Source organism: Mus musculus, chromosome 4, assembly GCF_000001635.26.
Source record: "Mus musculus strain C57BL/6J chromosome 4, GRCm38.p6 C57BL/6J".
In the NCBI taxonomy this organism is placed as follows: Eukaryota; Metazoa; Chordata; class Mammalia; order Rodentia; family Muridae; genus Mus; species Mus musculus.
The window spans coordinates 90,985,155-90,999,655 of record NC_000070.6 but is presented as its reverse complement, the minus strand read 5'-3'; the positions used below and the strand labels follow the sequence as shown (position 1 = coordinate 90,999,655).

Genomic DNA, 14,501 nt, shown 5'->3' with positions numbered 1-14,501 from the left:
TAGGATCACGTGTGGAATCCTGTGTGGGCCCTTGCGGGTGTCAGGCGACTCAGCTGGCAAGGTAGCCCGGGGCTTGAGTGGAGCAGAAGGGGTTTGTGCCCCAGATCAGGCCCGGGTAGCCTGCTTCCCTATGTACCGCAGTCTCAAGTTCCGCGCGATTGGATTGGGGCAGGCGCTGTGTTCCACTCACCAGAGGTCTTAGGGTCCCGTGGGGAGTCCTGTGTGGGCCCTTGCGGGTGTTGGGCAAGACTCTGCTGGCAAGGTAGCCCGGGGGTTGAGTCTCGAGTCGAGCGGAAGGCGGCAGGTTTCTTTGTAGACTTTCCAATGATAGTTGACACTTGGTATTGTTTTTGATTGTGACCTGTCACCATCTCTTAATTCATACGTATTCCATTTGATAATACATTTCTCTAAAAAACATCACTAGATTCCTGTCTTTGATTTTGGTCAGCTTCATGCACAAAATTTTTTGCCAGCTTTCTTTTTGATATACTGCTCTTATTTGTGAAGTGTCTTTGTTGCTTCCTCACTTCTGTATCTGTGTGGTAGTTTTCTCCTTTCATTTCCTCTCAGGATTTCACTGTTGATATTCTAGCCTTATCAGGTATCTCCTTGTGTTTCTTCCTCAATGTTTTTGTTTAGTTAGAGGACTTTATTTTAGCAATCACAGCACATGTGGCATGCAAAATAATGTTCCGTAATAAGCTCACATCCTAATCTGGAGAGCTAGTAATATGTTATATTCTGTGCTCAAGAGGCATTATAGCTTTGCAGATGAAATTATGCCTGCCAGTCAGCTGATCTTCAAAATAGCTTATCCTGAATGATGCAGGTGGGCCCTAACGTAATCACAAGGGCCCTTCACAGCAGAAACAGGAAATAGAAAGAGACTCAGTGTCAGAGTGAAGCAATGGAAGAAAAATTACACAGCTGTGTTTGGCTTTAGGAAAGGGACCATGAGTCAAAATATGTAGTAGAAACTTACCAGCCAAGACCGTACGTGTGCCTAGAAACTTGAAAAGGTGAGGAAGTGCATTATCCTTTAAAGATATTACATTCTCATGTACCCTCTAAAGCATACCATTCAGACCAGAGAGACCAATTTAGTGCTTCCAACTATGAGACTAAGTTTTCATTAACCAAGCTTGTGTTTTTTTCTTATGGAAATAATAGGAAGCATCTTCAATCTGTTCAGAGCATTTAGCACTAGAGGTATGTGGCATCTTCTTAGTTTAATATTAGCTGCATGGCTAAATTTTAATCAGCTCTGTTTAACTACATTTCTCAATTATGGATTTTTGTTGTGGAGATATAAGAGTAGCCATTTATGTTAACAGTAATAAGCCCTGTAATTTTTGGACTTTCTAGTTCCTTTTTATTCCAGTTTGCAAACCAACAAAGTCTTTCTTCAGCTCATCTCTACTTTAATACTTTGTCAAATAAAGCCAGTTACAGCCAATGCATGCAATTAACATTTTTTCAAGTTATTTTCTCATTCTCTAAGTTTGCTACACATAAGGAATTCCTTCCAATGTATCCCATACAACAATTTAGACACTCCAGGACAACCAGGGATGCTACACACACAGAAATCCTGTCTCAACAAACAAACAAACAAGCAAGCAAGCAAGCAAGCAAACAAACAAACACAGCTGAGCATTTTCTGCCCTTAGATGTGTTGCAGGTGTGGTTGCTGTGTCACATATGCTTCCGTAGGTGGCAGACAGAAGAGAGGCTATGTCTGTGCTTAGTGTTCTGACCTTTGAACATCTGAAGGTTTAGTAGCCTAAAATTCCCTGAAAAAAAGTGTGCCTGGGATGACTACCAGCCTGGCCTGGCAGGCAACAACTGTTTCAGCCCTAACAGCTCCATCCATGACCACTCACAGAATTGGGAGCAAGCTGGAGACTAGAAAACCCTGCCTGGGATTGAGGGGCTTGGGTAGGAGTGAGTCCAAAACATACAAATGACCCTCACAAAATGTGGGTCCCAGATTACTACCAGAGCAGTTCCATATGCCCTGGACAGGGAGTTAGACTGAGATAACCATCATTCTGGTGCTATGAAGACCTGGGGGTGGGGATAGGAGTGGGCATGTGTCAGACAGCTCCTGAGATGACACTCAGAAACCTCTGGTAGTACTAAGAGGAGCAAGTAAATGGTGAGGAAATGGAAGAGAGAAAGAGAAACAGAAGGATGTGGGCACAATGAGGAGAGGCAGAACTGAAGACTTGAGGGTAGTGGGAAAGAACCTGTTGTGAGTAACTGGTGATGCTACCTCAGACTATAATGGAATCTTGGCTGGTGCTGCCATTGGGTGGGGGGTGCGTAGCACATTTGAGTCTGTGATCCTGCAGCAACACGGGTCTGTTACCAACAAAAGCCAGAGTGTGGTCCCTGGTCTGGGACATGTTGATATTTGAAGGCTGTGCAGAACTGGCTCCACCTGGGCATCATGGGAGACCTGACCCTAGGAGCGTAAAAGCAGGAGAGTTGATCCCACCCCTAGCCAGCTGCAGGACTAAGGAGAGTGAGTCCACATTGCAAGAGTTGTGAATGAGCCAGCCCCTGAGATATGAGCATGTGGGAGACATGGTCCAACCACTTGTCTCCTGTGTAGTGACATGAATGAGAAAGAGATACTCTCTTCCCTCTTCAGCCCTCCCTACCTTCGGCAGGTGGGATACCTGGCTCTGAGATCATGAGCACAGGAGAACTAGCTCTGACCCTCACCAGCTGCAGTGGGCCCTGCACCTTGCCAAGGAAGCACAGTAAAGCTGACCCTAGTACTGGGGGCATGAGCATGGGAGACTTGAGGCTTCCACTTGTTTTCCTTGGGGTGACAAGGTCAAGGGAGAGATGACTCCCTTTCTTAACTTTCTACCAACATTAGGCAGGATACTGGTCCCAAGGTCATAAGAGCAGAATTGGTCCTTCCTTCTCATCTGCTGTAGCAGTCATGAGAGCAAGCCCTGCATGACAGGTCTAGGTATGAGTGTGGGAGAGCTAGGCCTGCCTCTTGTCTGCTGGGTGGTGGTGCAGATGAGAGAGACACTTTCCTCTCCTCCCTCTTGCCTTGTCATCTATGGCAGGAAGGAATATTAACCCTGGGGTCATGAGAGTGGGAGAATTGGTCATGTTCTTCACTGGCTGCAACGCTTGGAAGAGCTGGCTCTGTGGGGGAGCTGGTGAGCTGGCCCTGAAGGCATGAAAGCAGGAAAGCTGGTGAACTGAACAGCACAGATACATCTCAGGCCCAGAACTGGGGCTTTGAATTGGCACACCATTGATGCCTCCTACGAGACCAACGAGTCATTGCAGTGAACATTTGTTAGCTAAGAAGTTTAGACCAAAGGGTATACTGTGGGACACACTGTGACACACTACAGCTTCCACAGTGAGATCTATTTCTGTTAGGGCTTTCAGATGTGCCCTGCAAACACATCAGCATCCTTAAAAATGGAAGTAGAAAATCAGTTAGAGAGATTCAGTAGACCAGAGAAGAAAAGTGGCAGCAAGAAAAGTCAGCAGCCTAAAAGCACAGGGTTGTTCCAAGCCATTGTTGATGGCTTTGATGATAGAGAAAGGGAACCACCCATCAAGCCATCCAGGGGACTGAGCTCTTCAGTTATGTGAAAATGGATTCTGCCCACAACCTGGAAGAGCTTAGAAGTAAATTGCTTGTCCAGGTTCTACCGATACTCTAGTCCTCGAAATAAGTAGCCTCAGAGGCACCTTGATTTTAGTCTATTGAGATTTTGTTTATATTTTATTTTATTTTTAGACATAGTCTTACTATATGCTTCAGGTTGGCCTTGAATTCTTGATCTATGCAGACTACATGAAGACTTCTGTTTGAATACCTATTGACATACTCCACCATGCCAAAATAAGTTAGTAGTCTTGATTTTGATTTCTGATATATGAAGCCAGAGGAAAGTAAATTTATCCTGCCTTAAGATGCTAAGTATATTGTAGTTTGTTATAGAAACAAGAATAATAACAAAACCAATAGAGTATTACATAGAGGCAGATAAAAGCATAATGATTCATACTGTTTTTGTGATTGGGGGGGGTGAAATAGAACATACTAAACTATATATAATCTTTTTTATAAGTGAAGTATAACACAAAAGAACTACCTATAGGGACACACTAAAATAGAAATAAGCTATGACATCAACTTTATTATAAGAATATAATAATTAATAAAGTATTGTACTTGTGTAAGAACAATGTCTCAAAATGATATCTGAGAAATAAGGTTTTTATATAATATAAAGAAGAAAGGATATATGCCCCAGTACAGGGGAACGCCAGGGCCAAAAAGGGGGAGTGGGTGGGTAGGGGACTGGGGGGGGTGGGTATGGGGGACCTTTGGGATAGCATTGAAAATGTAAACGAGGAAAATACCTAAAAAAAAAAAGAATTGATATTATCAGAATTAAAAACAAAGAAGAAAGGAAATTACTGAGGAGGATTATAGGAATACTTCAAGAAATAGTGCATGTTATTGACTATTTGTCAAAATATCGGTTTAAAAATTGTGTGTGTGTTATTCAATATAAAGTTGAGAATTGCTCTTTTTTGTGACTGTGAAGAGTTGAGTTGGACTTTGGATGGGGATTACATTGAATCTATAGATTTCTTTTGGTAAGATGGCCATTTTAACTATGCTAATCGTGCTGATCCATGAGCATTAGAGATCTTTCCATCTTCTGAGGTTGTCTTTGGTTTCTTTCTGCAGGGACTAGAAGTTCTTCTCATACAGATCTTACAGTTGCTTGGTTAGAGTTACACCAAGATAGTTTATATTATTTGTGATTATTGTGAAGAGTGTTGTTTCTCTAATTTCTTTCTCAGACCATTTATCCTTTGTATAAAGGATTTTTTTTGAGTTAGTTTCATATACAGCCAGTTTGCTGAAGTTGTTTATCAGCTGTAGGAGTTCTCTGGTAGAATTTTTGGGGTCGAGTATATATATATATATATTCTATCATATCATCCACATATAGTGATACCTTGACTTCTTCCTTTCTAATTTGTATCCCTTTGACCTCTTTTTGTTGTCTAATTGCTCTAGCTAGAACTCTAAGTACTATATTGAATAAATAGGGAGGGAGTGGGCAGCCTGATTTTAGTGGGATTGCTTCAAGTTTCTCTCTATTTAATTTAATATTGCATGTTGGTTTGCTGTATATTGCTTTTATTATGTATGAGCCTTTAATTCCTGATCTAAGACTTTTAACATGAAGGGGTGTTGTATTTTGCCAAGTTTTTTTTCAGCATTTAATGAGATGATCATGTGATATTTTTCTTTGGTTTTTTTTTTTTAATATAGTGGATTATATTGATGGATTTCTAGCTATTGAATTATCCCTGCGTACCTGGGATGAAGTATACTTCATTATGGTTTTGATATGTTTTTGGATTCAGTTTGCAAGAATTTTATTGAGTAATTTTGCATCGATATTCATAAGTGAAATTAATCTGATGTTGTCTTTTTTTTGGGGGGGGGGTCCTTGTGTGGTTTAGGTATCAGAGTAACTGTAGCTTTATAGAATGAATTAGGTAGTGTTTTTTCTGTTTCTATTTTGTGGAATTTGAGGAGTATTGGTATTAGCTTTTTTTTTTTTTTTTTTTTTTTTTTTTTTTAGGTCTGGTAGAATTCTGCACTAAAACCACCTGGCCTTGGCCATTTTTTGGGGAGTGGTGGTGGGAGACTTTTAATGACTACTTCTATTTCCTTAGGGGTTATGGGACTCTTTGAATAGTTTAACAAATTTTGATTTAACTTTGTTAAGTGATATATGCCTAGAAAATCATCCATTTCATCTAGATTTCCCATTTTTGTTTAGTAGGTGTTTGAAGTAAGATTTGATGATTTTTTAAAAAATTTCCTCAGTTTCTGTTGTTATGTCTCCCATTTCCTTTCTGACTTTGTTAATTTGGATACTATCTCTAGTTTAGCTAAGGGTTTACCTACCTTGTTTTTTTTTTGTTTTTGTTTTTTTATGTTTTTTGTTTTTTGTTTTTTTTTTCCTTAAAAAACCAGTTCTTGGTTTTGTTAATTCTTTATATCTCTTTGGTTTATTTCAGCTCTGAGTTTGGTTATTTTCTGCAGTCTACTCCTCTTGGGTGTGTTCGCTTCTTTTTGTTCTAGAGCTTTTGGGTGTGCTAAGTTGCTAGTTAGGATCTCTTCAATTTCTTTATGAAGTCACTTAGTGCTATGTATTTTCCTCTTAGCATTGGTTTCATTATGTCCCATAAGTTTGGGTATGCTATGCCTTCCTTTTCATTAAATTCTAGAAAGTCTTTAATTTCTTTCTTTATGTCTTCCCTGAACTCAATCTAAATTACAGAGAAATAGGGATAACAACCTCATGACAGAGGTACAGAGACAGACAAGTCAATCAATGGAATAGAATTGGAGATCCAGAAATAAACCCACATGCCTATGGACACTTGATTTTTGACAGTGAAGCCAAAAGTATACAGTGGAAAAAATAAAGTATCTCCAATAAATGATGCTGGTCTAACTGACCATCTGTATGTAGAACAATACAAATTGACCCATACTTATCTCCTTTTACAAAGCTTAAATTGAGGTGCATCAAGGACTGCCACATATCTAGCAGAGGCCTGCCTTGTTTGGCCTCATTGGGAAGGGATGTGCTTAATTATGTAGAAATATGTTGCCCCAGAGAAGGGGGTTAGGTGAGATGAATGGGTTGGGTGGGTAGGAAACCGCCCTCACAGAAGCAAAGGGGAGGAGGAATGAGGGTGAAGAACTCATGGTGGGGTGCAGGAAGAGGGGCAACATTTGGAATATAAATAAATAAAAGAATTAATAAAAAATGTGTGTGTGAATGTGGGTGTACACATGCCTGTGCAGGTCAGAGGATAAACTTACTTTTGGGTCCTTATCTTTTTTTTTTTATTTTTTATTAGGTATTTAGCTCATTTACATTTCCAATGCTATACCAAAAGTCACCCATACCCACCCACCCCCACTCCCCTACCCACCCACTCCCCCTTTTTGGCCCTGGCGTTCCCCTGTACTGGGGCATACAAAGTTTGCGTGTCCAATGGGCCTCTCTTTCCAGTGATGGCCGACTAGGCCATCTTTTGATACATATGCAGCTAGAGTCAAGAGCTGCGGGGTACTGGTTAGTTCATAATGTTGTTCCACCTATAGGGTTGCAGATCCCTTTAGCTCCTTGGGTACTTTCTCTAGCTCCTCCATTGGGAGCCCTGTGATCCATCCATTAGCTGACTGTGAACATCCACTTCTGTGTTTGCTAGGCCCCGGCATAGTCTCACAAGAGACAGCTACATCTGGGTCCTTTCGATAAAATCTTGCTAGTGTATGCAATGGTGTCAGCGTTTGGATGCTGATTATGGGGTGGATCCCTGGATATGGCAGTCTCTACATGGTCCATCCTTTCATCTCAGCTCCAAACTTTGTCTCTGTAACTCCTTCCAAGGGTGTTTGGTTCCCACTTCTAAGGAGGGGCATAGTGTCCACACTTCAGTCTTTGTTTTTCTTGAGTTTCATGTGTTTAGGAAATTGTATCTTATATCTTGGGTATCCTAGGTTTTGGGCTAATATCCACTTATCAGTGAGTACATATTGTGTGAGTTCCTTTGTGAATGTGTTACCTCACTCAGGATGATGCCCTCCAGGTCCAACCATTTGCCTAGGAATTTCATAAATTCATTCTTTTTAATAGCTGAGTAGTACTCCATTGTGTAGATGTACCACATTTTCTGTATCCATTCCTCTGTTGAGGGGCATCTGGGTTCTTTCCAGCTTCTGGCTATTATAAATAAGGCTGCTATGAACATAGTGGAGCATGTGTCCTTCTTACCAGTTGGGGCATCTTCTGCATATATGCCCAGGAGAGGTATTGCTGTATCCTCCGGTAGTACTATGTCCAATTTTCTGAGGAACCGACAGACGGATTTCCAGAGTGGTTGTACAAGCCTGCAATCCCACCAACAATGGAGGAGTGTTCCTCTTTCTCCACATCCACGCCAGCATCTGCTGTCACCTGAATTTTTGATCTTAGCCATTCTGACTGGTGTGAGGTGGAATCTCAGGGTTGTTTTGATTTGCATTTCCCTGATGATTAAGGATGTTGAACATTTTTTCAGGTGCTTCTCTGCCATTCGGTATTCCTCAGGTGAGAAATCTTTGTTCAGCTCTGAGCCCCATTTTTTAATGGGGTTATTTGATTTTCTGAAGTCCACCTTCTTGAGTTCTTTATATATGTTGGATATTAGTCCCCTATCTGATTTAGGATAGGTAAAGATCCTTTCCCAATCTGTTGGTGGTCTTTTTGTCTTATTAACGGTGTCTTTTGCCTTGCAGAAACTTTGGAGTTTCATTAGGTCCCATTTGTCAATTCTCGATCTTACAGCACAAGCCATTGCTGTTCTGTTCAGGAATTTTTCCCCTGTGCCCATATCTTCAAGGCTTTCCCACTTTCTCCTCTATAAGTTTCAGTGTCTCTGGTTTTAAGTGAAGTTCCTTGATCCACTTAGATTTGACCTTAGTACAAGGAGATAAGTATGGATCGATTCGCATTCTTCTACATGATAACAACCAGTTGTGCCAGCACCAATTGTTGAAAATGCTGTCTTTCTTCCACTGGATGGTTTTAGCTTCCTTGTAGAAGATCAAGTGACCATAGGTGTGTGGGTTCATTTCTGGGTCTTCAATTCTATTCCATTGGTCTACTTGTCTGTCTCTATACCAGTACCATGCAGTTTTTATCACAATTGCTCTGTAGTAAAGCTTTAGGTCAGGCATGGTGATTCCACCAGAGGTTCTTTTATCCTTGAGAAGAGTTTTTGCTATCCTAGGTTTTTTGTTATTCCAGATGAATTTGCAAATTGCTCCTTCTAACTCGATGAAGAATTGAGTTGGAATTTTGATGGGGATTGCATTGAATCTGTAGATTGCTTTTGGCAAGATAGCCATTTTTACAATGTTGATCCTGCCAATCCATGAGCACGGGAGATCCTTCCATCTTCTGAGATCTTCTTTAATTTCTTTCTTCAGAGACTTGAAGTTTTTATCATACAGATCTTTCACTTCCTTAGTTAGAGTCACGCCGAGATATTTTATATTATTTGTGACTATTGAGAAGGGTGTTGTTTCCCTAATTTCTTTCTCAGCCTGTTTATTCTTTGTATAGAGAAAGGCCATTGACTTGTTTGAGTTTATTTTATATCCAGCTACTTCACCGAAGCTGTTTATCAGGTTTAGGAGTTCTCTGGTGGAATTTTTGGGGTCACTTATATATACTATCATATCATCTGCAAAAAGTGATATTTTGACTTCCTCTTTTCCCATTTGTATCCCCTTGATCTCCTTTTGTTGTCGAATTGCTCTGGCTAATACTTCAAGTACTATGTTGAAAAGGTAGGGATAAAGTGGGCAGCCTTGTCTAGTCCCTGATTTTAGTGGGAATGCTTCCAACTTCTCTCCATTTACTTTGATGTTGGCTACTGGTTTGCTGTAGATTGCTTTTATCATGTTTAGGTATGTGCCTTGAATTCCCGATCTTTCCAGAACTTTTATCATGAATGGGTGTTGGATCTTGTCAAATGCTTTTTCTGCATCTAATGGGATGATCATGTGGTTTTTGTCTTTGAGTTTGTTTATATAATGGATTACATTGATGGATTTTCGTATATTAAACCATCCCTGCATCCCTGGAATAAAACCTACTTGGTCAGGATGGATGATTGCTTTAATGTGTTCTTGGATTAGGTTAGCAAGAATTTTATTGAGGATTTTTGCATCGATATTCATAAGAGAAATTGGTCTGAAGTTCTCTATCTTTGTTGGATCTTTCTGTGGTTTAGGTATCAGAGTAATAGTGGCTTCATAAAATGAGTTGGGTAGAGTACCTTCTACTTCTATCTTGTGAAAAAGTTCGTGCAGAACTGGAATTAAATCTTCTTTGAAGGTCTGATAGAACTCTGCACTAAACCCATCTGGTCCTGGGCTTTTTTTGGTTGGGAGACTATTTATAACTGCTTCTATTTCTTTAGGGGATATGGGACTGTTTAGAAGGTCAACTTGATCCTGATTCAACTTTGGTACCTTGTATCTGTCCAGAAATTTGTCCATTTCGTCCAGATTTTCCAGTTTTGTTGAGTATAGCCTTTTGTAGAAGGATCTGATGGTGTTATGGATTTCTTCAGGATCTGTTGTTATGTCTCCCTTTTCAGTTCTGATTTTGTTAATTAGGATTTTGTCCCTGTGCCCTCTAGTGAGTCTAGCTAATGGTTTATCTATCTTGTTGATTTTCTCAAAGAACCAACTCCTCGTTTGGTTAATTCTTTGAATAGTTCTTCTTGTTTCCACTTGGTTGATTTCACCCCTGAGTTTGATTATTTCCTGCCATCTACTCCTCTTGGGTGAATTTGCTTTTTTTTTTTCTAGAGCTTTTAGATGTGTTGTCAAGCTGCTAGTATGTGCTCTCTCCTGTTTCTTCTTGGAGGCACTCAGAGCTATGAGTTTCCCTGTTAGAAATGCTTTCATTGTGTCCCAAAGGTTTGGGTACTTTGTGGCTTCATTTTCATTAAACTCTAAAAAGTCTTTAATTTCTTTCTTTATTCCTTCCTTGACCAAGGTATCATTGAGAAGAGTGTTGTTCAGTTTCCACATGAGTGTTGGCTTTCTATTATTTTTTTTGTTATTGAAGATCAGCCTTAGTGCATGGTGATCTGATAGGATACATCGGATAATTTCAATATTTTTGAATCTGTTGAGGCCTGTTTTGTGACCTATTATGTGGTCAATTTTGGAGAAGGTACCATGGGGTGCTGAGAAGAAGGTATATCCTTTTGTTTTAGGATAAAATGTTCTGTAGATATCTGTCAGATCCATTTGTTTCATCACTTCTGTTAGTTTCAGTGTGTCCCTGTTTAGTTTCTGTTTCCATGATCTGTCCATTGGTGAAAGTGGTGTGTTGAAGTCTCCCACTATTATTGTGTGAGGTGCAATGTGTGCTTTGAGCTTTACTAAAGTTTCTTTAATGAATGTGGCTGCCCTTGTATTTGGAGCATAGATGTTCAGAATTGAGAGTTCCTCTTGGAGGATTTTACCTTTGATGAGAACGAAGTGCCCCTCCTTGTCTTTTTTGATGACTTTGGGTTCGAAGTCAATCTTATCAGATATTAGGTTGGCTACTCCAGCTTTTTTCTTCATACCATTTGCTTGGAAAATTGTTTTCCAGCCTTTCATTCTAAGGTAGTGTCTATCTTTTTCTCTGAGATGTGTTTCCTGTAAACAGCAAAATGTTGGGTCTTGTTTGTGTAGCCAGTTTGTTAGTCTATGTCTTTTTATTGGGGAGTTGAGACCATTGATGTTAAGAGATATTAAGGAAAAGTAATTGTTGCTTCCTGTTATTTTTGTTGTTAAAGTTGGCATTCTGTTCTTGTGGCTGTCTTCTTTTAGGTTTGTTGAGGGATTACCTTCCTGTTTTTTCTAGGGCGTTGTTCCCGCTCTTGTATTGGTTTTTTTCTGTTATTATCCTTTGAGGGGATGGATTCGTGGAGAGATAATGTGTGAATTTGGTTTTGTCGTGGAATACTTTGCTTTCTCCATCTATGGTAATTGAGAGTTTGGCTGGGTATAGTAGCCTGGGCTGGAATTTGTGTTCTCTTAGTGTCTGTATAACATCTGTCCAGGCTCTTCTGGCTTTCATAGTCTCTGGTGAAAAATCTGGTGTAATTCTGATAGGCTTGCCTTTATATGTTACTTGACCTTTTTCCCTTACTGCTTTTAGTATTCTATCTTTATTTAGTGCATTTGTTGTTCTGATTATTATGTGTCGGGAGGAATTTCTTTTCTGGTCCAGTCTATTTGGAGTTCTGTAGGCTTCTTGTATGTTCATAGGCATCTCTTTCTTTAGATTTGGGAAGTTTTCTTCAATAATTTTGGTGAAGATGTTTGCTGGTCCTTTGAGTTGAAAATCTTCATTCTCATACACTCCTATTATCCTTAGGTTTGGTCTTCTCATTGTGTCCTGGATTTCCTGGATATTTTGAGTTAGGATCTTTTTGCATTTTCCATTTTCTTTGATTGTTGTGCCGATGTTCTCTATGGAATCTTCTGCACCTGAGATTCTCTCTTCCATCTCTTGTATTCTGTTGCTGATGCTCAAATCTATGGTTCCATATTTCTTTCCTAGGGTTTCTATCTCCAGTGTTGCCTCACTTTGAGTTTTCTTCATTGTGTCTACTTCCCTTTTTAGGTCTTGTATGATTTTGTTCATTTCCATCACCTGTTTGTATGTTTTTTCTTCTTTTTCTGTAAGGACTTCTACCTGTTTGATTGTGTTTTCCTGTTTTTCTCTAAGGACTTGTAACTCTTTAGCAGTGTTCTCCTGTATTTCTTTAAGTGACTTATTAAAGTCCTTCTTGATGTCCTCTACCATCATCATGAGATATGCTTTTAAATCTAGGTCTAGGTTTTCAGGTGTGTTGGGGTGTCCTGGACTGGACGAAGTGGGAGTGCTGGTTTCTGATGATGGTGAGTGGTCTTGTTTCCTGTTAGTAAGATTCCTACGTTTACCTTTTGCCATCTGGTAATCTCTGGAGTTAGTAGTTATAGTTGACTCTGTTTAGAGATTGTTCTTCTGGTGATTCTGTTACCGTCTATCAGCAGACCTGGGAGACAGATTCTCTCCTCTGAGTTTCAGTGCTCAGAGCACTCTCTGCTAGCAGGATCTCTTACAGAGAAGGTGCGCAGATATCTTGTTTTTGGACCTCCTCCTGGCCGAAGAAGAAGACCCAAAACAGGGCCTTTCTCAGAAGCTGTGTTGCTTTGGCATTCCCCGAAGCTGTCAGCTTCTGTGGTGCAGACTCTCACCTGTGCAGACTAATTTCCTTTTTTTTTTTTTTTTTTTTTTTTTTTTTTTTTTTCCATTTTTTATTAGGTATTTAGCTCATTTACATTTCCAATGCTATACCAAAAGTCCCCCTTACCCACCCACCCCCACTCCCCTACCCACCCACTCCCCCCCTTTGGCCCTGGCGTTCCCCTGTACCGGGGCACACAAAGTCTGCGTGTCCAATGGGCCTCTCTTTCCAGTGATGGCCGACTAGGCCATCTTTTGATACATATGCAGCTAGAGTCAAGAGCTCAGGGGTACTGGTTAGTTCATAATGTTGTTCCACCTATAGGGTTGAAGATCCCTTTAGCTCCTTGGGTACTTTCTCTAGCTCCTCCATTGGGAGCCCTGTGATCCATCCATTAGCTGACTGTGAGCATCCACTTCTGTGTTTGCTAGGCCCCGGCATAGTCTCACAAGAGACAGCTACATCTGGGTCCTTTCGATAAAATCTTGCTAGTATATGCAATGGTGTCAGCGTTTGGATGCTGATTATGGGGTGGATCCCTGGATATGGCAGTCTCTACATGGTCCATCCTTTCATCTCAGCTCCAAACTTTGTTTCTGTAACTCCTTCCATGGGTGTTTTGTTCCCACTTCTAAGGAGGGGCATAGTGTCCACACTTCAGTCTTCATTTTTCTTGAGTTTCATGTGTTTAGGAAATTGTATCTTATATCGTGGGTATCCTAGGTTTTGGGCTAGTATCCACTTATCAGTGAGTACATATTGTGTGAGTTCCTTTGTGATTGTGTTACCTCACTCAGGATGATGCTCTCCAGGTCCATCCATTTGGCTAGGAATTTCATAAATTCATTCTTTTTAATAGCTGAGTAGTACTCCATTGTGTAGATGTACCACATTTTCTGTATCCATTCCTCTGTTGAGGGGCATCTGGGTTCTTTCCAGTTTCTGGCTATTATAAATAAGGCTGCTATGAACATAGTGGAGCATGTGTCCTTCTTACCAGTTGGGGCTTCTTCTGGATATATGCCCAGGAGAGGTATTGCTGGATCCTCCGGTAGTACTATGTCCAATTTTCTGAGGAACCGCCAGACTGATTTCCAGAGTGGTTGTACAAGCCTGCAATCCCACCAACAATGGAGGAGTGTTCCTCTTTCTCCACATCCACGCCAGCATCTGCTGTCACCTGAATTTTTGATCTTAGCCATTCTCACTGGTGTGAGGTGGAATCTCAGGGTTGTTTTGATTTGCATTTCCCTGATGATTAAGGATGTTGAACATTTTTTCAGGTGCTTCTCTGCCATTCGGTATTCCTCAGGTGAGAATTCTTTGTTCAGTTCTGAGCCCCATTTTTTAAGGGGGTTATTTGATTTTCTGAGGTCCACCTTCTTGAGTTCTTTATATATGTTGGATATTAGTCCCCTATCTGATTTAGGATAGGTAAAGATCCTTTCCCAGTCTGTTGGTGGTCTTTTTGTCTTATAGACAGTGTCTTTTGCCTTGCAGAAACTTTGGAGTTTCATTAGGTCCCATTTGTCAATTCTCGATCTTACAGCACAAGCCATTGCTGTTCTGTTCAGGAATTTTTCCCCTGTGCCCATATCTTCAAGGCTTTTCCCCACTTT

At 40.5% G+C, this 14,501-nt stretch overlaps 1 non-coding gene across 1 annotated transcript; it reads left to right on the top strand.

The window, feature by feature from the left end:
- The first annotated feature begins 1,662 nt into the window (after nucleotides 1-1,662).
- Nucleotides 1,663-1,794, top strand: Gm25244. Its single transcript, XR_003955501.1, has one exon. It is a non-coding gene; the product is annotated as a small nucleolar RNA SNORA17 (small nucleolar RNA).
- The last annotated feature ends 12,707 nt before the right edge of the window (nucleotides 1,795-14,501 follow it).